The sequence below is a fragment of the Meles meles genome, chromosome 15 (assembly GCF_922984935.1).
Source record: "Meles meles chromosome 15, mMelMel3.1 paternal haplotype, whole genome shotgun sequence".
Lineage (NCBI taxonomy): Eukaryota > Metazoa > Chordata > Mammalia > Carnivora > Mustelidae > Meles > Meles meles.
This window is the reverse complement of record NC_060080.1, coordinates 26908131-26931412: the sequence shown is the minus strand read 5'-3', so window position 1 is coordinate 26931412 and position 23282 is coordinate 26908131. Positions and strand designations below refer to the sequence as shown.

Below are 23282 nucleotides of genomic sequence, written 5' to 3'. Positions count from 1 at the left end.
CCTTGACTCTAAGCCCAGAAAGTTCTGTCAAACCAGTGTGTCAGGGGTGCCTTGGTGGCTCAGTGAGCCTTCAGCTCGGATCATGATCCCGGGGGTCATGGGCTCAAGCCCCGCATTGGGCTCTCTGCTCAGCAGGGAGCCTGCTTCCTCCTCTCTCTGTGCTTGCCTCTCTGCCTGCTTGGGATCTCTGTCTGTCAAATGAATAAATAAAATCTTAAAAACAAAACAAAACAAAACAAAACAAAAACAAACAAACAAAAAACCCAGTGTGTCAATTCTTAAAAAGGAACAGATCCCTAGGTGGTACCTTCCTCAAGTGAACTTACATAAAATTCTCCAAGGAAAATTGGTTCAGCTCATTTTGAATTGTTAGATGAAAGGAAAATTACTACTCTCTCAAAACAACAGACTGGCTAAACAGCCTTTTTTCCACTTTCTCCCTTTCTTTCCTTTCTCTCCTTCTTTCCTTCCTTCCTTCCTCCCTCCCTCCCTCCTTCTTTCTCTCTCTCTCTCTCTCTCCCTCCCTGCCACTTGCTTGCTTGCTCGCTTTCTCCTCTGATTCCATGACAGATTGATGTCCTCTTTGCTTGAATTCTTCTCCAGCCCCTTGACTTCCTTCTGGCCCTTTCATCAATTGCTAAGGTCGCGACCACAGTACAAAGACCTCGTCTGTGATTTTTGAAACAATGAGGCAGCAGCAAGGTAGTAACTAAAATGAAGTTCTGGAATTAATGACGAATGTTTTTCCGTGTTATTTTCCCCATCACTAGTTCTCTATCAAAGACCATACCCAGAACGCATTCTCTTATAAACACTTACAACACAAAAACAAATCAATGATACAATGATCTCGGCATGGGTCTTGGAATATTTTGTGGGGTAGGGACACGTCCTTTTAAAGCAGCACTAAATTAAGTGTAAAGATAGGCCAGCAGTTGGAATAGATGAGCCTTCAAAAAATAAAACGACCAATTTGATCCCATGGAAACTTCCAAGATGATGGGGTACCTGCAGTTACATAAATCATTTGTATACTGAGTTGAATTCACCAATTACAAGAGGGGTATCAGGTTTATTACTTCCTACTCTACACACTGAAATCCAGGACACAAGGTTTTGGTTGGGTTTTTTTTTTCTGTTTTTTAAGATTTTATTTATTTATTTGAGAGACAGAGAGAGAGATAGCAGAGGGAAAGGAGAGAGGATCTCAAACAGACTCTGCACTGAGCACAGAGCCCCCCATGGGGCTTCATCCCATGACTCTAAGATCATGACCCAAGCTGAAACCAAAAGTTGGACACTTAACCAACTGAGCCACCCAGGCGCCCCCAGGACACCAACCCTTGAATCTACCATTTCATTTTCTTTCTTTCCCGCTTTTTAAAAAATGTTCTTTCCCCTTTTGTCCTCTTGAGAGGTACAGAAAGTTCTGATTATTACAGTAGTTACTAAGAAGAACATTCTTTGAGTCAATTCATGAATTAAATGTTTTTCAGGATTTTTTAAATTCAAAGAAGGCTACCTTTCACATTCATACTAAAAAAGGGGGGGCAACTTTAGAAAGAAAGACTGTAATGGCTATTACTGTCAAAGGGCGGTTCCCTTGCTTCCCCCCACCCCCACCTCTAAGTCACAGTCATTAAAATGTGCAGCTACATTGTAAAATCATCAGGCATTGGACGCTGTCATGTTTATGACCTTGCTAACACACAGATAACATTGTTATACAATGAACTGGGTGACCATAACAGAAAACGGACTAGTAGTGGAGATGCTCAATTATCCTAGCAAGCTAGGACTCTTGAGGTAACTTTGTGGAGGCAAATAGCCACAGCGGACCCGGTTCCTAGTAGTCAGATTTATACATTTCCCATGGGAGTCCGGGTACTGTAACCAGGAGGATTCCAAGACTGCTGACGGTTTTGTGGGACAATGGGAGTGGCATGCTGAACAACAGGCTGCATTTTTTTGTACCTAAAACAAACAAACAAACAAACAAAAAACCCCAGATCCCTTATAGAAGTTGAATATTATATCATGCCCTAGTTAGTAGGACCCCAACTTAACCACACTGTGTGTGCAGGGGAGGAAAACGACCACTAAGTTCGTTTAGAAATACTGCGCAGAGGGGGCCTGGGTGGCTCAGTGGGTTAAAGCCTCTGCCTTGGGCTCAGATCATGGTCTCAGGGTCCTGGGATCGAGCCCCGCATTGGGCTCTCTGCTCAGCAAGGAGCCTGCTTCCTCCTCTCTCTCTGCCTGCCTCTCTGCCTACTTGTAATCTCTGTCTGTTAAATAAAATAAATAAAATCTTAAAAAAAAAAAAAGAAATACTGCGCAGATACCCTCACTGGCATGCACAAGATGGTACATTCTGAATCAGTCTCCCATTTACCCTTTGCCCACCAGAAATAATACAATTACGGCACTTTTGATCACAGAGGACAATTCTCTAGCTAGTACTATTCAGAGTCAGAGGACGGAGGATTTCGTTGAGCTCTGTCAGGGACTGGTTCCCTGTCACTCACTTGGCCTTATTCTCAGTTTCCTCACTGTGAACCGTGGTGATGATGCCCTCCCTCTTTCACAGGATTGTGGCAAAGAACATTCCAGTATAAATGCAGGAGTTGGTCTTCTAGATACTACAAATGGACTCAAGATCAAACACAGCAAACCTACACAGACTCAGAGATGCTACGTGATCATTTACAACTACGAAAACAAACAAACAAACAAAACCCCAGACTTTCAAATCCATCAGAGGAAGGGAATGGGAACAACTCTAGGGACTGTAAATGAGCAATCAGTGCAAAGGGGAAGTGGGACCCAGGGGAGGGAACTCTGGTAACAGGTTCTTTGGAACACACCATCTGGAAAAACAAAGAAACAAAGCCAACCAACAGGGTATCACAAATTTTGTTTCCTCATCCTAAAAGCTCCCAAGAAGATAACCAAACACTTTATTTTGCTTTAAACCGGCTCTGGAGTAGAACTTACAAACTCTGCGGTGATTTTGAATCTGTCTCATGTGTCTCTGTTTATCGCACTGGACTGTACCCACTGCCATGGAATAAGCTATTCCCAGCAAGAACTGGAGGTAATTTCCAGTGGTTCTGGTTTAGCAGACTGTTTTGGTGACTTCTCTGGAGCTGGTTTAGAAGCATCGGCAGGTGACAAGACAAGTTGATTAAAAATTCCCCTTTCTTGCTGTAAATAGCTTGACCTTCAGAATGTGTAATCTTGACATGTAACAACCTTGAAAAAAAAATTGCTAACTTTCTCAAAGACATCCATGACTGGTCTCCAGACTTAATTTTCTTCCTGATTAAGCACAGGGCCCTTCTGCTGTCTATGTATCACTCAGTACTTTTTCTCATTACCAGCCCTAATTTGGACATTTAACGACAGGGAGGAACCAAATTAAGTTTTTAGAAGGGTTCAAGAACTACACCTTTCTTTCTTTTTCTTTCTTACTTTCTTTCGGATTTTATTCATTTACTTGACAGAGAGAAAGAGCCCAAGCAGGGGGAGAAGGAGGCAGAGGGAAAGGGAGAAGCAGGCTCCCCGCTGAACAAGGAGCCCCATGTGGGGCTTGATCCTAAGACCCTGGGATTATGACCTGAACCGAAGGCAGACTCTTAAGCAAGTGAGCCACTCAGGTGCCCCAAGAACTATTGTTTCTTTAAGGGCTTGGTCTCTGTCTGGCTGATGACCCAGAGAAGCTTCAGGTTCATGGCCCACAAGTGAAGAATCATCAGTCTTTAGCTACGCGACAGGTGCACGGAGAAGAATGTACCTGGGCAAAGGCCAAGCAGGCAGCATTTCCTTTGACAGAAAAAAAGCAGGCCTCTCCACCCTCACCTCATCCCCTCCAGCCTCTAACCTGCCCCTCAGACTCAGAACAGCAGGAGCAAACAGATGGAAGGATACATTGTTTCTATTCATGAATAACCACCACCTGCTGGGACAACCGGCCTTCCAGGTGGAACAACAATGAACAGGTCTGGTAACAGTGTTATCACCAGAAGCCAGCTATTGGGGTGCGGCAGGGGTGGAGCAGCTGTCCTCCAAAGGAAAGGAGTGACAGGAAAAGCTGAGGCAAAGGCCAGAAAGGGCAGGGACCGTGCAGTGCTCCAGGCTGACGGTAAAGCTCCAACGTGCCGTTCTTCCCAGTGGGAGAGCCATCCCTGAACTACTCTCAGCGAGAAAAACACGCAGCAGGTCAGTGATCTCAACAGCTCGGGCCTGGACTGTCACAAGGGGAAACCTCGCCCTTCCTGCCAGGGAGCATTCGAAAGAGCCTTCCCGCAGGGTGTGTGCGTTGTGTGTGTGTCTGTGTGCAACTGAAATGTTCTCATTTGCATTCAGTTAAGCACTTCATTAAGCATTACGCTTTTAAGTTTGAATGTGTGGGATCAGTGTATGTGTTCCATGCTTTTTTTTTTTTTTCCTGTGTGCAGTTTCTGGAATCAGATCCAGGAGCCGCTTCTGTCTGTGCCATGGACTGCCCAGTGGCCAAAGGGGACCCTGAGGCTTTAGTTTCTCCATTTATAAAATTGGAATAATGATAGCTAGTACACAGATGTATTGTGAAGATTATATAAAAATGAATACATTGCTTAGCACATCATTTGGCAGAGTAAGTGCACAGTAAATGTAAGTTATAATTATTAGGATTAATGTTATAATTATAATATAATAATAGTGGCGGAAGCCTTGAGCCCTCTTTGCTGGCTCTGCAACAAACTAGCCCTTTGACCCAGAGAAATGTGTTATAATCTTCTCAACTTTGAAACGGATGCACTAAATGGTACATTCTAGAGCAAACTCCCCTAAAAAGTGGCCCAATGGGCAGCCCCGCCAGCCAACAGGGAAGTCACTGAGCCACACGGCCATGAGCTAAATCAAGGCCCTCACATAAATGGCATAAAAAGGAATTTTTTGCTCGTTGACCATTCCAGGTCTTGTAGACTCTTCTTCATTTTAAGGAGAAGAAGAGGAGAAACTTCCCAGGGCCAGACTAGCCCCTTTTACAGATGGGCGTCTGAAGGTGCACCCGTCCCAGATCTTTGACTGAAGTGGTACCCAAGACCAGCTGCACCGGGGGAAGCCGCCGCAGGCCCGGCATGCTCTGGTCATTTTCAGTCCGTCCTCTGCCTCCCACGGGTGGAGGGGCTGCAGGGAGAGCAGAGCTCCCTCCAGGCCGGGAGCAGAAACGGCAAGACAGCTGGACCCCTTGAGCCTATCTGACCCTCCGTCAGTCACCTGGGGGAAACAAACACTTCGGAATACCCTGTGCTTGTCTCAAGCAAAACAACTGTTTGGTACGAATGGAATCAAAACAACCTGCCCCCGCCTCTCTTCCTAATGTCCAGGCACTCCAGAAAAAGGAACTTGTTTGGTTATCTCTCCCCCAGGGCTCTGATTCAAAAGCCTGTCACTTCCAGAGGTTTACCTCACTGATTCCGGGTTCTGTCCTCTCCCTTTCCCCTTTTCCTTTCTTAAACGTCCTGGCTGGCGACTACCACAGAAAGACCTAAGTGCCTGAACACCAGCCTCATTCCGGCATGGTGCCTGCTGTGCTGCTCTCCGGAGAGAAGCTCTAGCCAGCTGAATGAACCCCAGAGAGAGCAGGTCTGTTACTTGGAAGCCGGCTCTCCAGCCCCCAGAGCTGATCATCAGCCACAGGCAACACTTTTATCATCCAGGTCATCAACAAGGAGGGACACTGAGCATCATCAAAATGCTAACTTTCCCTGATCTAAAGTCAGGAGGACCAGGGAGTGACTAAAAAAATTAGCTTTAAAGTAATGAGGTTGAATTGACTTGTTCCCTAAAAGAGCTATAAAATGTATTTTCAGTGAGTTGGAAAGCATGCCTGAACACACACACACACACACACACACACAAATGCTTCCTTATCTAAATCTACATATCGTTCTGTTAGTTTTCTGTATTGCAGGTTGTTATACACCATTAAATGAGATCGTTTCCCAAGCTGACCGACCAATTGAGACATACACCTTTCTCAAAGCACTATTTTTTTTCAAATTTCAGTGGTGAAATCGATTCAAATCAAATCCAGTCATCAGTCCACTTTATTGTAAGCTCTCTTCTTCATAATCTAAATCTTGGCTTTGAACCTAAACCACCACAGACCATAAAAATCCCAGACACCAGGAAATCAACTCGCAGCTTCCTAGGTAGGAATCAAGCAAAATGTCTTACTCACCCTTATAGTTAGAATAAAACATTGCTGCAAATGACAGATTCTAAAAATAATAATAATAACTCTAAATCAATAAAAACTCAAATGGCTATTAACAACAGATAACATAAATAAAATACCTCCTTGAATGCCACATGGAAACCAAGATCAAAATTAAAATTTGTCAGTGCCTTGCAAAATACACACACGCTCTCTCTCTCTCCCTCCCTCTCTCTCTCTCTCAAAAGTTCTCCAGTTACTTACTGGGGCGGTTCTGTCGTCCTCCTCACATCAGCACCCTGCCTGTCCTGCTGCTAAGTGCTGGAGCATGCCTCGAGCAGCTGTTTCCTTCAAGCTGTGGCTCTGTGTCTTAACCAGTCACATGCGCCTCCTGATAAATACTGCTGCCGTGCCAGGAGGTCAGAAACTGAAGATCATTATTCTCCTAATTCACAAGCCTCATAACCCCTGAGCTGGCTCAGCCATTTCATTAGCATGCAGAGCGGTGCATTCCACAATTTGTTTTCTTTCAGTGGCAAACCCCAAACAGCTGATAAGTCACCCTGAAGGGCAGGTCACTGCAAGTGGAAAGTTGATGTGTGTGTGGGGGGGTGAGGGGTGAGGGGGTGGGTGGGGAGGGGTGGGGAGGGGTGTGGGGAGAGGAGCTGCAGATCCTGTGTTCTCTCATCCCGTCAGGTTTTCACTGGGGTTCTTGAGCAGCAGGAAGAAGGAGGCACAGACCGCCGGCGCAGCAGGTGGAAACCATGCTGTGTCCAGGTGCCCCCAGGGTCCATCAAGATGCTGCTCCATCTTGGTTTTGTCTGCTCAGCATCCAGGCTCCGGTTCGTGGGAAGAGCTGTAAGACTGGGCAGCCTGCTGTGAGGAAGGCGGACTAACCGTCTCAGGATGTTTAGGTTTAATTTCGAAGGCCAGGGCTGCTGTGCCGGGCGAGGCTGAGGGGTGAGTGGGTGAGGGGTTTAGGAAGACTATCAGAGGCAGCTTTGTCTAGAGCCCATGGAAATGACTTTCAGGTAACCTGAGACCGAGCTTCCGCACACTGTAGTTATCTGTTGGGGCTTATCAACATTTGGGGGTGCGCCCAGCAGAGCCGTTGAGACTCTCAGCGGGGGGATCAAGAGTGGAAACAGAAATGATCACAAGATTTACAAGCCACTTTACAGATGTGCTGCTACCCCCCTCGGTGTTAGGAAGTTGAACCGACCTGCTGTTTCCTGTGCGGCTCCCGAAGGTGGCAGACGTTCTGGGAGCCTTGTTGAATTCGTACTTCTCACCTGAGCTGAGGTTCCCCCTCTCCGAGGAAAGCCTGTGGACGCTCTGGCTTTGGATGGCACCTGACCTCTTGTGCCACCTTCTAACAGCAGCGCCCGAGCAGGCTAGAATGTAGGTATGACAGGCAGTTAGCTCATTTGGCAAACTGAACATCCAAAAAAGATGTTAAGAGGTTAAAATGCCCCAGGGGATTTCTGCACCATAATGAGCCTGTTAAACTGTCAACCTTGATTTTTAATAAGTGAGATATTACTCAACAGAGGAGCTCGTGTGGGCAATCTTCCATATCTGGGTTTTGTCTCATAATTATTTACAAAATTAATCAAACCAGAAGTTTCCCTCCATAAGAGGATAGAGTGTTTTTCCAGAATAACAACAACAACAACAACAGAAAACCAAAACCTCTCAGTCTTGCCATTCTTTCAGGGGACTAATTTGTTACCAACATGTGAGTGACCAAAGTGTAAACAGAAAAATGTTTTGCAAGCTTCAAAACATACCTCTTTTGTTCAAAGTTAGTAATACAAAGAAACTACAGATATTAAAATACAATGTGCTAAAATATGTCACCTTCATAACTGTTTTTCCTCGTGTGACAATCATGAATCAGAAACAGAAGGGGAGGCCTACTGAAGACTGGAAATGTTATTTTGATTTATTTATACTTCGCACTTAACAGTAATGGAAACTTTTGTGATCTTGTGGCATCCATCAATCACCTTATTTGCAACTGGTGGTGTTAATTATTCTGATGATCCATTGCATACTACATAGTTAATGAGACAGAGGCTTCTGGAAACCCTTCAATGAACAATGAAAAAAACAGCCTCAGGAAAGGTAAGCATAGAAATTCTCTCATTCTGTTGGGAGAGAGGGATGGATTCCAAATCATACATATCAAGTGAACTGTCAACACAGACAAAGATCCTGGGCCCTTCTGACAGAGTCCAGGAGTGTCCCTGAGGTTCCAGAAGTCTCTCTTCTAACCTTGCAAACAAATGGAGAAATCCCCCCTTTCTGTCCCAAACACCGATAGGTACCAATCTTCTCCTTCAACTCCAGAAGAAGTGCCCTCCTCCTGCCAAAGATCACCCCCCCACTTTCTGTCTCACCTTGGATCCTTTGCCAACAATCACCCCTTCTCTCCCTGTCCACTCACCTTCCTCATTATCTAAATATGTTCACTTATTTTTATGTCCTAAAAACAATCTTTTTTGATCTTTTGCTTCCTTAATTACTGCCCTAACCTACTCATTCCCGGCCCAGGTGAGCTTCTAGACACACTTCTTGTGTCCATCATCTTCACGTCCCATTTATCTTGAGGTTGGCTTCCAGTCTGCCTCTTCCCCCAACTTCACTGAAACTTGTTTCCCCAAGTCACCAAAGACCAATGCTACTGGACACGTTTTTGCCTTTATCTGACTTGACCTCTCGGCTGCACTTGACCTCACTGGCCAAGCACTCCTTAGTGTGTTCTCTTTGGGCTTCTGTAAAATTTCATTCCTACCTCCTTCAGCCTCCTACGTGGACTCTTCTAATACCTGCTGCTCTCACATGTAAAAATCCCCTCTGTTCTTCCTGTTTTCTAACAGCTCCCATATATCTTAATTTATTACTGAATGACTGCAGTAGTTTCCTGATTAGTTGTTCTGTCTCCAAAAGCCTGTCTCTGACAAACAAAAATTTATTTTGTTTTATTTTTACACTTTTGTACTGAAAGCCACTCCGAAACTATGGTACAGTCTTAGGCATCTTTGTATTCCCAGAGCCTAGAACAAGGCTTAAATCCTTCTTTTGTATATTCTGTTACTGTTGCATTTCTTACTCTATGTTATAAGTAGGTCTTATGTGTCTGTGTCCCATTCAAACTTTGAGAACCTTAAAGAAAGACCGTGACTTCATTTTATATCCTGCAGTGCCTAATCCAATGTGTGACCTGTAGGAGACACACAGTGGAAAAATGCTGAATGAATAAATGAATGATTAAAAAGAAAGATCTTCTGTTTATTCCTCTCAGAAAAGACGTAAAAAAGTTTACAGTAACTAATTTTATATTAGACCATCAAAAAATCTTAAGTAACGTCCCCCCATAAAGAAATTATTTTCAGGGGCACCTGGGTGGCTCAGTGGGTTAAAGCCTCTGCCTTTCGCTCGGGTCATGATCCTGGGGTCCTGGGATCGAGCCCCGCATCGGGCTCTCTGCTTGGCGGGGAGCCTGCTTCCTCCTCTCTCTCTCTCTCTCTGCCTGCCTCTCTCCCTACTTGTGATCTCTGTCAAAATAAATGAATAAAATCTTCAAAAAAAAAAAGAAATTATTTTCACCACATTCTATGACCACATTGTAATACAACCATAAAATAATTGCAAACGTGTAAGTCAAAAAAAGAACCAAGCTCTTGGAAAATTTTTATGACTCTTCTTTAAGAAAATAATTGATTGGAAAGAAATCAAAAGGGCAATCACAGAATGCTTAGAAGATCTCAGTAATGAGAATACCATATCCAATACTGTAGGTAGAGACAAAAGAGTTAGTGAGAAGCAAACTGACCCAAGGAGTTGAAAAACAACGGATCAGTAAGCATGGGAAAAATGCCAAAGTTATTAAGAAATTGTTTCCAAAGAATTTTTTTGTCCAAATTACTTAAACAATCAAGTTATCCTTGAGTTTCAAGCCACGGATAATTCCCAGGCTGTATAAAATGTTCCAATGAACACAAGTAACAGAAAGGTAACATAATACCCTAGACACAAAAGCACACAAATGAACGGATAAAGCATAATAAGGGAAACCACAGACTAACCTCATATATAGACATAGTTTACTAGAGAGATGTAAAAAATTCTGAATATTAAGAAATGCATCAGTATGACGATGGGATGGTAAAAAGCCTTTGAATTAGCACAAGAGGTACTCTTGAAAAGTCTTTTGATAAAATTTAGTATCAATTTTTTAAATTAATAAAGCGGAGTTAGGAGGATTTTTCGTGGCATGATCAAGATTATCCCAAACCAAACACAAGTGTCATATAGTATAGTAGTAGAGATATTAAAATTAAATTGAGAAACAGGGAGAGGGTGCTCATTGTTATTACCGTCACACAGCACTGTTCCCGACGTTCAAGCCCTTGCAATCAGACAAGAGAAGGATACAAACAAACAAGCAAACAAACCAACCAAAAAATTAAAGAATTAGGAGAAAGCAAGAGACAAAATTACCCAACTTGCATTATGTTATAATCATTTACTCAGTCGAATCAACTTTTAAACATGTTTTAAATGATTAGAAATGTCAGTGAATGATCACAAAATCAAATTTATTGGGTTTCCCACATCACAGCCTAAAAACTGTTAGAAAAATCATGGGAAAAAAAAATCTCATTCAGAATTGGCAACAGTAATACAATTTCTAGGAAAGACAAGAAAAGTGAAGAAAATATAAAGGAATTTATAAAATTCTACTGAGAAAATAGGAAATCTTTTTTTTTAAAGATTTTATTTATTTATTTGACACAGAGAGAGACAGTGATAGAGGGAATACAGGCAGGGGGAGTGGGAGATGGAAAAACAGACTCCCGCTGAGCAGGGAGCCTAAAGGGAAGCAAGACTTGATCCCAGGACCCTGGGATCCTGACCTGAGCTGAAGGCAGATGCTGAAGGACTGAGCCACCAGGTGCCTCAGAAGTATTTCAATAAATGGAGCATTCTATGATTTTCCAGGACTGGAAGATTCAACATTGTCGAGCTGTCAATTCTCCTCTATTTAATTAATACATATAATTAAATTTTGATTAAAATGCCAAAGATTTTAAACAACAGGTCAAAAAAGAAATTCTGAAGTTTATGTGAAAGAATAAAAATCTGAGAATGGTAAAGAAAATTTCAGAAAATAACAAGGCTGGTCAAGGGTACTAGGTACTAAATAGGCTGAAAAATCAAGAATTAAAAGTTTGATTCTGGAGCCAAAAGAGGCAGACCAGTAGCAGAACAGAAAGTCAGAAATACAAAAACAAGTACTATATTAAAATATTTATTTGTTGGGGCACCTGGGTGGCTCAGTGGGTTAAGCCTCTGCCTTCGGCTCAGGTCATGATCTCAGGGTCCTGGGATAGAGCCTCGCACTGGGCTCTCTGTTTGGCGGGGAGCCTGCTTCCCCCCTCTCTCTCTGCCTTCCTCTCTGCCTACTTGTGATCTCTCTTTCTCTCTCTCTGTCAAATAAATAAAATCTTAAAAAAAAAAGTTTGTTAAATATGATATTTAAACCCAGTGGGAAAGAAATGGACTATATAATGACTGGTTGAATAGTTAAGTTAGAGGAACAATAAAATAAATTATTACCAATTATTTAAATAAAATAAAAATCAATTATAACCTCACAAAAATAAAATCAGTTATTATCTCATACCATACACAAAATAAATGCCTAGTGGGCAAAAGAGCTAAAAGTGAAAATAAGACCCCACATAAACTTGAAGAAAATCATGTGATTTTTTTAACATCTTAAAATTATTTTCATCATGACTAAATGCTTGTATCATGAAAATTATTTAATTATGATCACAAAAGTGAAAACCATTTAAGAATGTTTTTAAATATTTAAATAAGTAAAAAGTAAAGTTTATGTATGTCAAAAAAAACCCCACCATAAACAAAATTAAATCGCACATGACAGAATGAGATTAAAAAATGAAGCCTGGGGGCACCTGGGTGGCTCAGTGGGTTAAGCCTCTGCCTTCGGCTTTAAATGCTTTAATCATCTACACAGAGAGGAGAAAGCCATAAGAAATGTGATCATGAAAAAAGACCCAGAGCTGCAATGTCTCACCTTCCCCTGATAAGGTAAGACATTTTTTCCCAAGTCTCAGTTCTCCACCCTTCTGTGTCTGGACTCCATATTGGACAGCAAGTCACTGGACGTGGTGGAACGAGCAGGTTCAGAGGACGCAGAAGAGGAGAGAAGTATGGTCTTGCTTGAGCACCGGGGGTTCCGAGATGCCTGGATGGGCCTTTGTGCCTACCTGAGATACTCCCTTAAGTAGAAAGTCCCAAATGGTTTCCATCCTAGGCACACATGGTCAGAGAGCAGGAAGGTCCTCTGCCAACTGTCCCCACGGGAAGCGGCCATTCACCTCGTGCCAAACTCCTACTCCAATCTGGTGACACACCACCTCCTGGTCAATCTGAGGTACTAACGCCATATGCTGCATCCTCATCCCTACCGGCCTTTCTTCTCAGCGGACCTTTGACACATGACTGTCTTATTTCTACTGGGTCATCTCTTTCTCAGATACATACACTTCTTTCTTGTTTCTTCCAACCTTTGTCTAAGTATCATGGGGGATTTTTCTCTCCCGCTCTTGTTTGTCCCCTATTCTCCCCCTTGAGCCGAAATAAACCCCTAGACACCACCAGTTCTGCTAAGAGTTGTGCTAGCCACATGTCTGTAACAAACAGAAAAAATTGTGAAAAAAAAAAAATCAGAGCGTGGAGTTCTTAATCTCTAAAGCCCTTGAACAAAGCAAACCATTGTCGACAAATAAAGAAATATAGTGTCTGCTTTCAAAGTGCATTGCATTTAAGGAGTCACCAAAGCACGTGACAAAAATCTCTGCTCTCAAAGCTGACAGTCTCTCTTGGAGAAAATGGAACATGCAGAGAGCCATATATAAGGAATTCTAATGATAATATATCATAACACTTAGTATCTATTAATATTGCACCATACTAATATAGTATTAATAATATGTAACAAGCTAACATTTGTGCAAAATACTCATTTAATTCTCACAACAATGCCCTAAGGAGATGCTATTACTACCATGATGATGCCCTTTAATGAGATTAACTAGCCTGCCCACAGCTAGTAAGCAGCAGAGAGACAAAGAGAGAGAAATATAGATGCAAACAAATCCAGGTCTCTCTGACTCCAAACCTCCCATGTTTACTATCTCCACCCAACCAAATGATTTAGTGTCCATGGAAGTTGTCATAGACTTGCTCGTCTTTTTCTAATTAAACCTGCTCGCACTCACGCACAGCAGCCAAGTCAACTGTATTGCACTGTGGCATCTAATGACTGGCATTACAACAACAGTTGTAACTGACCGATTCGCAAGTGAACCTTTTGACACGAGCCATTCCACAAACTGGGGTTGGGCTGTATAAAAGTAAAAAGGTGGCTGAGTCAGGAGGACAGGCTGCCATAGGCTGCAGAAGCTGCTCCCACACCCTGTCTGGGCATCGTGCCCCCTTTCTTCAGCATCTCTGGAGAAATCCCCAAACTTCTGGACAAATCAGTTACATTTAAAAATAGATTTCCTCTGTTGGTCTCTTTCTTTTTCGTGTATTTTATCTCTTTTCTTTCTTCCTTTGTGTTAAACTTCATTTGTTTTTTAAAAACACATTACATCTTAGTGTCGTTGCATTTACTTAATCTAATTCATTTACATTTACCTTTATGGCAGATTCTTCTCCTCCATCTAATCAGCTTCTCACACTAGGCTAGATTTCTAGCTGAAGCTGGATTCATGAGACGGAAGAGTTGGCATCCATGACATGAATCACCTCGCTTAGCATAATTACTTACATCATCATCATCATCATAACTTACATAATAAATAAATAAAATAGTAAATAAATATTATATTAAATATAATAAATAAATAAAACAGTAGTTTTATTTCTAAACCCCGATTTGACAGCAACTTGCATTAATCTTTGAAGATCTTACCCCTAGACTAGCGGTCAAATTAATCTGAATCTAAATCTTCTAACATACTACTGCTGCTTTCCAAATTTAGTTCTTCTTTTCTTTTTTTAGACTTACTTATTTATTTGAAAGAGTATGCGTGTTGGGGGAGAAGCAAAGGGAAGGGGAGAGGCAAAGGGAGGGGGAGAGAGAGAATCTCAAGCGCACTCCTCAAGGAGCAGAGAGCCTGATGCCGTCTAGATTCCAAGACCCTGAGATCATGACCTGAGCCACAATGAAGAGTCAGCGGCTTAACTCACTGAGCCACCCAGGTGCCCCCTCAGAATTATTTTAGTTCTTGAAGAAGTTGCTTAGGTGGAAACAAAAAGCTTCCCAAGGCTGCCTCTGTGCATTTTTCTGAGAATCATTTAGTGTACAGAAAATAATAGAAGGGCAATTTCAGATTTATAATTTCCTTTCTATTCAAGTTTCGGCATCATTGCTGTTTCAAAGGAGAAAATACAAAGCTGATTCAGGGAAAATGAGGCTAAGAAAATATTTTTTAAAATTTTTCTCAAAATGTGTGATAGCTAAATGCATGAGATGGGCACAGTCTGCTCTTTGCAGGAATAATAGGAAAAGCGCTGTTGAAACTCCAAATTCTCCTTTTTCTCATATGAGAATCTGAGACCCTCCTGCCTTCTCCCCACCCTCCCACTGCCGCTCCACTCTGAGTCTGCTGAACTGCACTGGGTTCACACCATAGCCCACCAGTCTTGGCTGGAAGATGATGCTCAGTGTACACTTTCTGAATGAAGGAAGGAACTTTCACACCATGGTTGTAATGATAAAATAGCCACCTTAATTTGAGACTAAATCCATCCACTAAAATTGTGCATGTGGGTATCCCCCGCTTTTTCGAAAGTTCAAGTTAGGCTACTTCACTTTTACAATAAAAGAGCTGCATCAGCACCTGTTTTGGTTAACCAACAGAAATTTTCAAAAAGGGTGACAAGTGAAAATAATGTTCCGCACTTGGCAGCGAGCCCTCACAGAGGCAGGGCGCACCCCAGAGCCACGTGTGTGGCACCGCCCCCCTCTCTGGGGGGAGAATGTGGTGCCACCAAGCTCCTTTCCCAGGAACTACACTGAGCATCTCAGTATCAAGGCACTGTAGTTTTGAACTGTGTGAGCATCTGTGCTTTTTGTGGATTTATTTTGCACATCTATTAGTAAGATGTGATAGCAGAAAAGCCTAAGAGAAGTTATTTTTTGGAGTGTGGGCACGCTCAAAAAATTTGCCATACAGGGGCGCCGGGGTGGCTCACTCCTTAAAGCGTCGGTCTTCCGCTCAGATCATGATCCCAGGGTCCTAGGATGGAGCCCCGCATGGGAGTCCCTGCTCCGCAGGAAGCTTGCTTCTCCCTCTCCTACTCCCCCTGCTTGTGTTCCCTCTCTCATGGTGTCTCTCTTTGTCAGGTAAATAAATAAAATCTTTTTAAAAGTCTCATATAAATTAATAATAAATTATTAATGTAAATAAATTGTTTCATTGCTTTATGCCATTTTGGCTTACAAAAGGTTTCATAGGAATGCTCTACTCTTGGGGCGCCTGGGTGGCTCAGTGGGTTAAAGTCTCTGCCTTTGGCTCGGGTCATGATCTCAGGGTCCTGGGATCGAGCCCCGTGTGGGGTTCTCTGCTCGGCAGGGAGCCTGCTTCCCCTCCTCTCTCTCTACCTGCCTTTCTGCCTACTTCTAATTTCTGTCTGTCAAATAAATAAATAAAGTCTTAAAAAAAAAAAGGAATGCTCTACTCTTGAGAAGCTGGGGAAACCTGTAATAATTCTAAACAATGCCCATGTTCTCCATGTTCTACACGATCACTTCCGCTCTTCACTTTAACTATCCCATTATCCAAACCCAGCTAGCTGACTGCAAGTCCTGTTTTCCAGTCCTTTGTGCCAAACTACTTGCTCACGTTTTAATCCAACCATCACCGTCCCTAGGTTATAAATCTGTGAGGACTGAGCTTCTAACCTCATTTCCATATCCTTTCCTAAAGTATCACACACTTCATTAAACATCGCCATGATTTACTTAGACGGTGTTTGCTCAAACTTTTGGCTGCAGTCTTGGGATTACTTAGGACCTTTGTGTATAGAAAGCCTTTGGATAAGATATTCTTCATCATGACTGCCTGGGAGAGCACAAAGGCAGCCCCAGACAGAGCAGGAACCCACTGAGTAATAAGGTTCTAATAGTATTGCAACCGGATTTTCTGATTTGTAGATCAGAGGGGATAAACTAAGAGAACACTTTAAGAAACACATAAAAATGGGGTAGGAAAATTTCCGGTTTTCCTTCATGTTTTAATTAAGCAGGCAGTTTTTGTTCTCAGGGCTCGTCTTTGTGTTGCCATTCTTATTCGTGAAAAGCAGTGGGTCGATGTATGCTGTGTCCAAACTCTCAAATTGAGGGGCAGGTGGAGGGGAGGGGTCGGAACTGAGAGTGGGTGTTGTTTCTTTCATATAACCATAGGAAGTAGGAACTTTGCAAAGCTTCTTGGCTGGTGGAGATAAACACATGGTAGTGGGAAATCAATGCCGGGGCATGCGGGCTAAAACAGCTGAACAATACTAGCCTATGTGGTATTTGATAGGTACTGAATGCCTATAAATTCTTTTTAAATTTATATTGTAACCGGTCAGAATAACTACATTATCACATGGAAGAATAGTCTTGTTTCCTTTTGCAAAATAGGAAAAGCAAGACTCCTATGTTTCTCTTTGTACTTTATAAAATATATGTTTAAAAAGCAATAATGTTCACTGTAGCAAATCGAATGATACAGAGATAGACATACAGAAAAAAGTAACCTATCCACTTCCATCTCGCCAAGATGACATACACCTATGAAAAATGTATCTCATATATACATACATATATAGGGTTCTAGTTTTCCATTAAAAAAAGTCTGAATTTGGGGTGCCTGGGGGGCTCAGTGGGTTAGAGCCTCTGCCTTCGGCTCAGGTCATGATCTCAGGGTCCTGGGAAAGAGCCCCGCGTCGGGCTCTCTGCTCTGCGGGGAGCCTGCTTTCTCCTCTCTCTCTGCCTGTCTCTCTGCCTACTTGTGATCTCTGACTGTCAAATAAATAAATAAAATCTTTAAAAAAAAAAAAGTCTGTATTTTATTTTTTCCCTTATCATATCATGGTCATGTATATGGTCAATAACAGAGATTTAACTTATATTTTTCAATAGCTGCATACTTCCCCACAGCATAGTTATATCATACTGTATTCACCCTATTAATGAACATTCATCATGCTCTCAGTTTTGTGCTAGTATGAAGTGTTGTACTGATTATCCTTGCCCATATACCTTTAGTTTCTGGTGTTTTTTAATTCCATCGTAGAGATATCCAAAACTGGGATTATTCGGTTTGCAGAATAATTATTCGGTTTGCAGAATTACTCATTTCACTATACAGTCTTAGTTATTTTCCCAAAACTAACTTAAAATCAGTGCAAATATCCATGACCTTAAAAAGACTGGTAAATATCAACTTAGAGGATCAAGATTTTAATCTGAGAAACATTAAAATTTCCTTTCAGAATTAGTTCCCATCAGGTATATTAACTATATCTTTTATATTGAAGATATTGACTGGCTTTTCACAAGTAATAATAGTTTTTAAAACCAAAATGTTTTAATCAAATCGACTCAAAATGTGTCAAAGTTAAAAGTTGGAGCCAATTTCCCTCCAGTTAGTCTTTATTATCGTCACACACAAAAAATTCCATAAACTCTAAAGCCCATTCCAATTGCAGAATCAATTGCTGATTAATTTTTTAAAATTATGAGTGAATGCGAACGGATATGTTATGAAGAACAACAATGTTAATGTTGGACAAAAAATCATTCACTGTACTTTCAAAGAACGCAGTGGTGCTAGTGCAAAAAAAGGTCAAAAACTCCCTTGTTTCGATTTTATTCTCTGGATTATGGTCTTAGTAACTGAAGAGCCCACTGTCGTCTCCGTGAGACAGGAATGGGCCCTGCTGTCCTAACACAAGGGTAAGCGTATACACTGTCTACAGCTCCACTCCTAGTTTCTAAAACCACCGCTTCAAAATTATATGGTTTTGCCATGACATTTGGTTTGGGGATTTGGAATGAGAAGTTGGGCAACATTTTTCTATATTTTTCACAGCATACATTTTCCAACTGGTATGGCTACAGCCACCAACACACTCTAAGACACAAGCAACCAAGCATAAGGTTCCTTGCCTTCAGAAAAACTAAGTTACAGTCAACATGAATTCAGGGAAATTGGTTCACATTACCAAAGCATTCTTTGTTTTACAGGATTACAAGAAATGTGTGCCCCTCTGGTGCATTAACAATGGCATTCAACCAACCAAAATTTAGTTCATATTATTCAAGAGCACATTTATTAAGTAAAATAAACATGAGTCCGATTTTGGACCCAACTTACTGGCCCAGATGGTCTGTGTCCTTTCCTTCAGAACACAAAAGGGGCAAGCAATTCTACGCTGCCAGTGATGGACAGGCTATTTCACAACCCCCACCCCCCAGAGGGCTTAAAGTAACCTGCTAAAAATTGCCCCTCAGTGCTCATATTAGCCTCCTTTGCTGAAGGGCCAGGTGAAAATATAAATTGCTTGTAATATGTCCTGTATTCTAATTCCATAGGAACTACCATTAGCTGAAAATCCCCACTAATCCTCCTGACAATTCCAACATTAATAACCTTTTGCTCTTTTAACCATTTTTCCAAACCAGGAGGAGAGGCAGTGTGTTGAGTGTTGAGGACTTTGACAGACTGGGGCATTGGGATGTCGGGATTCTCATTCCCTCATCAGCCTCTCACCCACTGAGTAAGCTTAACCCTTTCAGGATAAAATTCCTCAATTGCAAAAAGCAAATAATAATACCCAACTCAAAAGGCGGCTATATGGGTTGGGAATAATGTGCTATATTTCAGGATGTTCTCCTATAAAAATACTCAGCAAATGCGCAAAAATAAATGTTAAGACAAGATCAGTGAGACAGTGGTAATTACACCAGAAAAGCAAAAATACCTAAAAAGAAAGGGAGGTTGAGGGGCGCCTGGGTGGCTCAGTTGGTTAAGTGTCTGCCTTCAGTTCAAGTCATGATCTCAGGGTTCTTGGATCAAGTCCCAAATGGGCTCTCTGCTCAGCAGGGAGTTGCTTCACCCTCTCCCTCTCCCTCTCCTCCTGCTTGTGCTTTTTCTCTCTGTCGAATACGTAAATAAAATCTTTAAAAAAAAAAAAGGGAGGTTGATCAAAATAATCACAGTGCATTAATTCAATGCTACACACATTATGCAGTCAGTAAAAGGATTACATGGGAAGATGGCTTTGCTGTAAGAAGTGGAAAAAGCAAGCTGCAAAAATCACTAAGTATAAATGACTATTGTTTTAAGCCAGAAAGAACCCTCCACTATGTGTTTAGTTCCATTTTTATCACAGTCAGGTATGTTTTCAAATATGTAGAAAATATCTACGATGATATCAAGCAAATATCCACCCTGAAGAAAACAAGAGGGCTGCCAGAATTGCTAGCCTTTCCTTTTTCACACTATTCACTTTTGATATCGAGTACATTTATATATAATAAACCTGTGCTGTTTTTACAATTAAAAATTGAAGACAATGAAGAATGCAATGAAAATTAATCACCGTAAAGCACTTTGGCTCAAGGCCTAGCAGACTTTGATGAATGGTGATTATCACAGTTAGTTCTATCCAGAAACCACAGAACTTCTTAAGTAAAATGAGGTTATGGAAAGCGAGCAGACCTTGGTAACATGCAGCCAGTTACGCTCGAGTGTGACCCTGATCCGTTTACTTTTTTTCAAGTGACTGTTTATGATCTTGATGTGCTGATGGCTTCCTGGGTACCTCCAGAAGTCAAGACAGCAAACAGTATACTTGCAAGAGGCACCTTTTATTATACATCAATTATGCCTCGACAAAATTGTTTAAAAGAGAAAAAAGTGGACCTAAAATTTTCAGCAGTAATAAGATGACAGATCGGAGAATGAGATCAGAGTCAGAAGTTTCTAAGGTCTTTGTGTTATTCACAAGTTGTCCATGTGAAGACATTAGCGTTAGACTTTGTTACATCCAATAATGTCTTTAATGTGCAAACTCAAGAAAAGAAATAGAGGACACAGCTTCCAGAACACTAGAGGAGAGTCACTAGAATAAGGAAAACTTGAAAAATCCAAAAGGAGCAGGACAGGAGAGGAAAAGAACCTCCAAGAGAAAATAATGCTATTGACTCTTTGTAGCATTATAGCCTGACTGAACTCACCGTGAAAATGCAGAGACTCTTATTAAATAAGAAGCGAAAGGAGGGACTCATTTTTAATCAGTTCAGCCTCACAGGCACAGGGCACGCACGTGCCTGTGTACAGAAAACAGGATCAGATATCTTCCCTCAACTCAACGTTTTAAACTGCTTTTCTGAAGCCTTGAAATTAATGGAAGGAAAGTTCTTTATACCAAAAATAACAAAGGGAACGGACTTGGTCGGGAGGGGAGAGGTGAGGGAGGTGTCAGGGAGGCAGAGACAACCCGCAAGTAGACAGCGTATTTGTCTGCCAGGACCTCAGCGGAGGGGAGATGCAAGGCTCAGGGACGTGTCCCATGGATCCCGCAAGGGGCCCCCCTTCCTACCTACAGTAAGGCCCTCCGGCCGGTGCGGGAGCTCCCCTGGGGACCCTCGAACTCCCTCTCCAGAGGAGGGCTGAAGGTACAGAGCCCTCCCCAGCCTGGCAGAGCCAGCCTCTTTGGAGACATGTGAACTCCACATGGCCACGCCAGACGGCACAATTCATCCATCCTTTCATGCAATCTGCAAAACTGTGTAGATGGTTCTAATCCATCTTATCTGGAAACCAGATGGAAAATTCTTCCCAGAAGTTAATTCTTTAGTCTTATTCCCCCCCCCCCCCCAAAAAAAAAGGAGGCCACATGGCTCCTCTGACCCTGTGCACATGGCAGCGCCCTCCCGGCCTCTGCAGATTAGACACGTGTTGGGGCGGCCGTGCAGGCGGCTGTGGGGGAGACCCTCGGTGACGAGGGACGGTCTGCCCTCCAGCCCGCTGCCCCGGGATGGCAGGCACCTGCACACATCCTTCCCTGCCCAGTCATCTGGGAATCTCACCAATGCCGTGCTAACATAGAACTGGAATCAGAGCAAGAACCAAAAGACAGACAAACCATAAAAGACTTTATGATGGAGAGCAAGCCGAGGGCTGCTGGAGGGGAGGTGGGCGGGGGATGGGCTAATGGGTGACGCGGTATTGAGGGCGCTTGTCCTGTTGTGCGCTGCCCGAAATATGTCAGCGATGAATCACTGAATTCTACTCTTGAAAACGAAACAAAACAAGACCTAAAAAACAGGGTTTCTCCTACCAGCTCTGCCTTAATCTAGTTGAGCAATAGTGCCCCAGTCCACCCCATTACCATTACCTCTAGAAGTCCCCCTAATCATCCACAAAGTGGGAATGACACCATCTGTCTCACAGGTCTTTCTGCAAAGCTAATAAAATGAAGTACTTTGAAACCCGTATTAAATTGTGGGAATGCAAAGTGTACTCATTTCCTACACTGGTAAGATGGGTTTAAGGCTTCATAGTACCTTTGCTTACATAACACCATCGCCTGCAGAGGAGGCCACAGAGTTTTAGTGGACATCTATGATGGGCCTAACGTGCCCACTCTTAGTGACAATCTCTTCTGCCCCTCCTACCTTTGGAAAAGCTTTGGTATTTGGGGCAGTGTTCACTGGTCCAGGGATGGGCATGTGATCCGAATGGGAGTAGTCTTAATACTTCTCTTGCTCTGGCCACATTTGAGTGTTTCAGGGATGAACATCTGACTTGTTTCAGGCAGATGATTCCCTAAACTATGAATCCCTGCCCCATGTTTTTCAGAGATGGAGCCATAACATCCTTTTTCTGTGGCCAAATCTTAAAATGCAAAACCTAGAACCTATTGGCACTCACATTATCTGCTTGGCCTATACCATTCTGAGATGAGGGGGAGTAGAGGGTTGGTGTTAACCTTCAATTAATTCTCTAGTTTCAGATATAAAATGCCTGCCCTCAGCTGGGCCCTATCCAAAGTTCAGGGTCCCCGGTCTATACACCCCATGTTTTGACTTCTTGAGAAAACAAACTGTCAGAATCCTGCTCTCATGAGAGAGGGGCAGCCTCCCAGCTGTGTGAAGTTGGAGAGGGCATCTGGGAAGCTAATTGCCTTTTTTTTTAAAGATATTATTTATTTGTTTGTCAGAGAGAGGCAGAGAGTGAGAGATCAAGCATGAGCACAAGCAGGGGGAGCAGCAGGCAGAGGGAGAAGCAGGTTTTCTGCTGAGCTGGGAGCCCGACACAGGGTTTGGGGCTCAATCCCAGGACCCTAGGATCATGAGCCGAAGGCAGATGCTTAACTGAGTAGCCCAGGCATCCCAAGCTAATCACTTTTTTTTTTTTAAGATTTTATTTATTTGACAGACAGAGATCACAAGTAGGCAGAGAGGCAGGCAGAGAAGGAGGTGGGGGGAAGCAGGCTCCCCACTGAGCAGAGAGCCCGACACGGGGCTCGATCCCAGGACCCTGAGACCATGACCCGAGCTGAAGGCAGAGGCTTTAACCCACTGAGCCACCCAGGCGCCCCAACTAATCACTTTTTTTTTAAAGATTGTATTTGTTTATTCGAGAGAGAGTGTGTGCAAGCAGGGGCAGTTGCAGAAGGAGAGAGAAAAGCAGACTCCCCACTGAGCATGGAGTCCGACACAGGGCTCGATTCCAGGACCCCGGGATCATGCCCTGAACCAAAGGCAGACACTTCCCAGACTGAGCCACCCAGGCACCCCCCCCCCCCCCCCGCAAGCTAGCCACTTTTTAAGAAGATTTCAAACCAGTCTTCCTCAAATTGGCCTCATTTTCACCTACAGTTTCAGGGGTGGCTGGTACCACTAGTTCCTGGATCGTGGGAGTGTGCTCTGGTGCAAAATGAATTAATTTTCTGATTTCTATTGTTGAAT

At 42.8% G+C, this 23282-nt stretch overlaps 1 protein-coding gene across 10 annotated transcripts in view; it reads right to left on the bottom strand.

The window, feature by feature from the left end:
• RASGRP3 (RAS guanyl releasing protein 3) overlaps positions 1 to 23282 on the bottom strand; it is a 110884-nt gene that overhangs the window by 73974 nt on the left and 13628 nt on the right. For 5 of the 10 annotated variants that reach the window (XM_045979669.1, XM_045979666.1, XM_045979675.1 and 2 more), the window contains exons 2-3: positions 7428 to 7599; positions 6470 to 6609 (exon numbers count right to left, since the gene is read on the bottom strand). The exons of 2 other annotated variants lie outside the window; for them this stretch is intronic. The gene's annotated coding sequence lies outside the window, so the exon portion shown is untranslated. Of the gene's footprint in view, positions 1 to 6469; positions 6730 to 7427; positions 7600 to 23282 lie in introns of those variants that run through there. 3 more of the 10 variants (XM_045979668.1, XM_045979671.1, XM_045979672.1) reach the window with 3 other exon arrangements.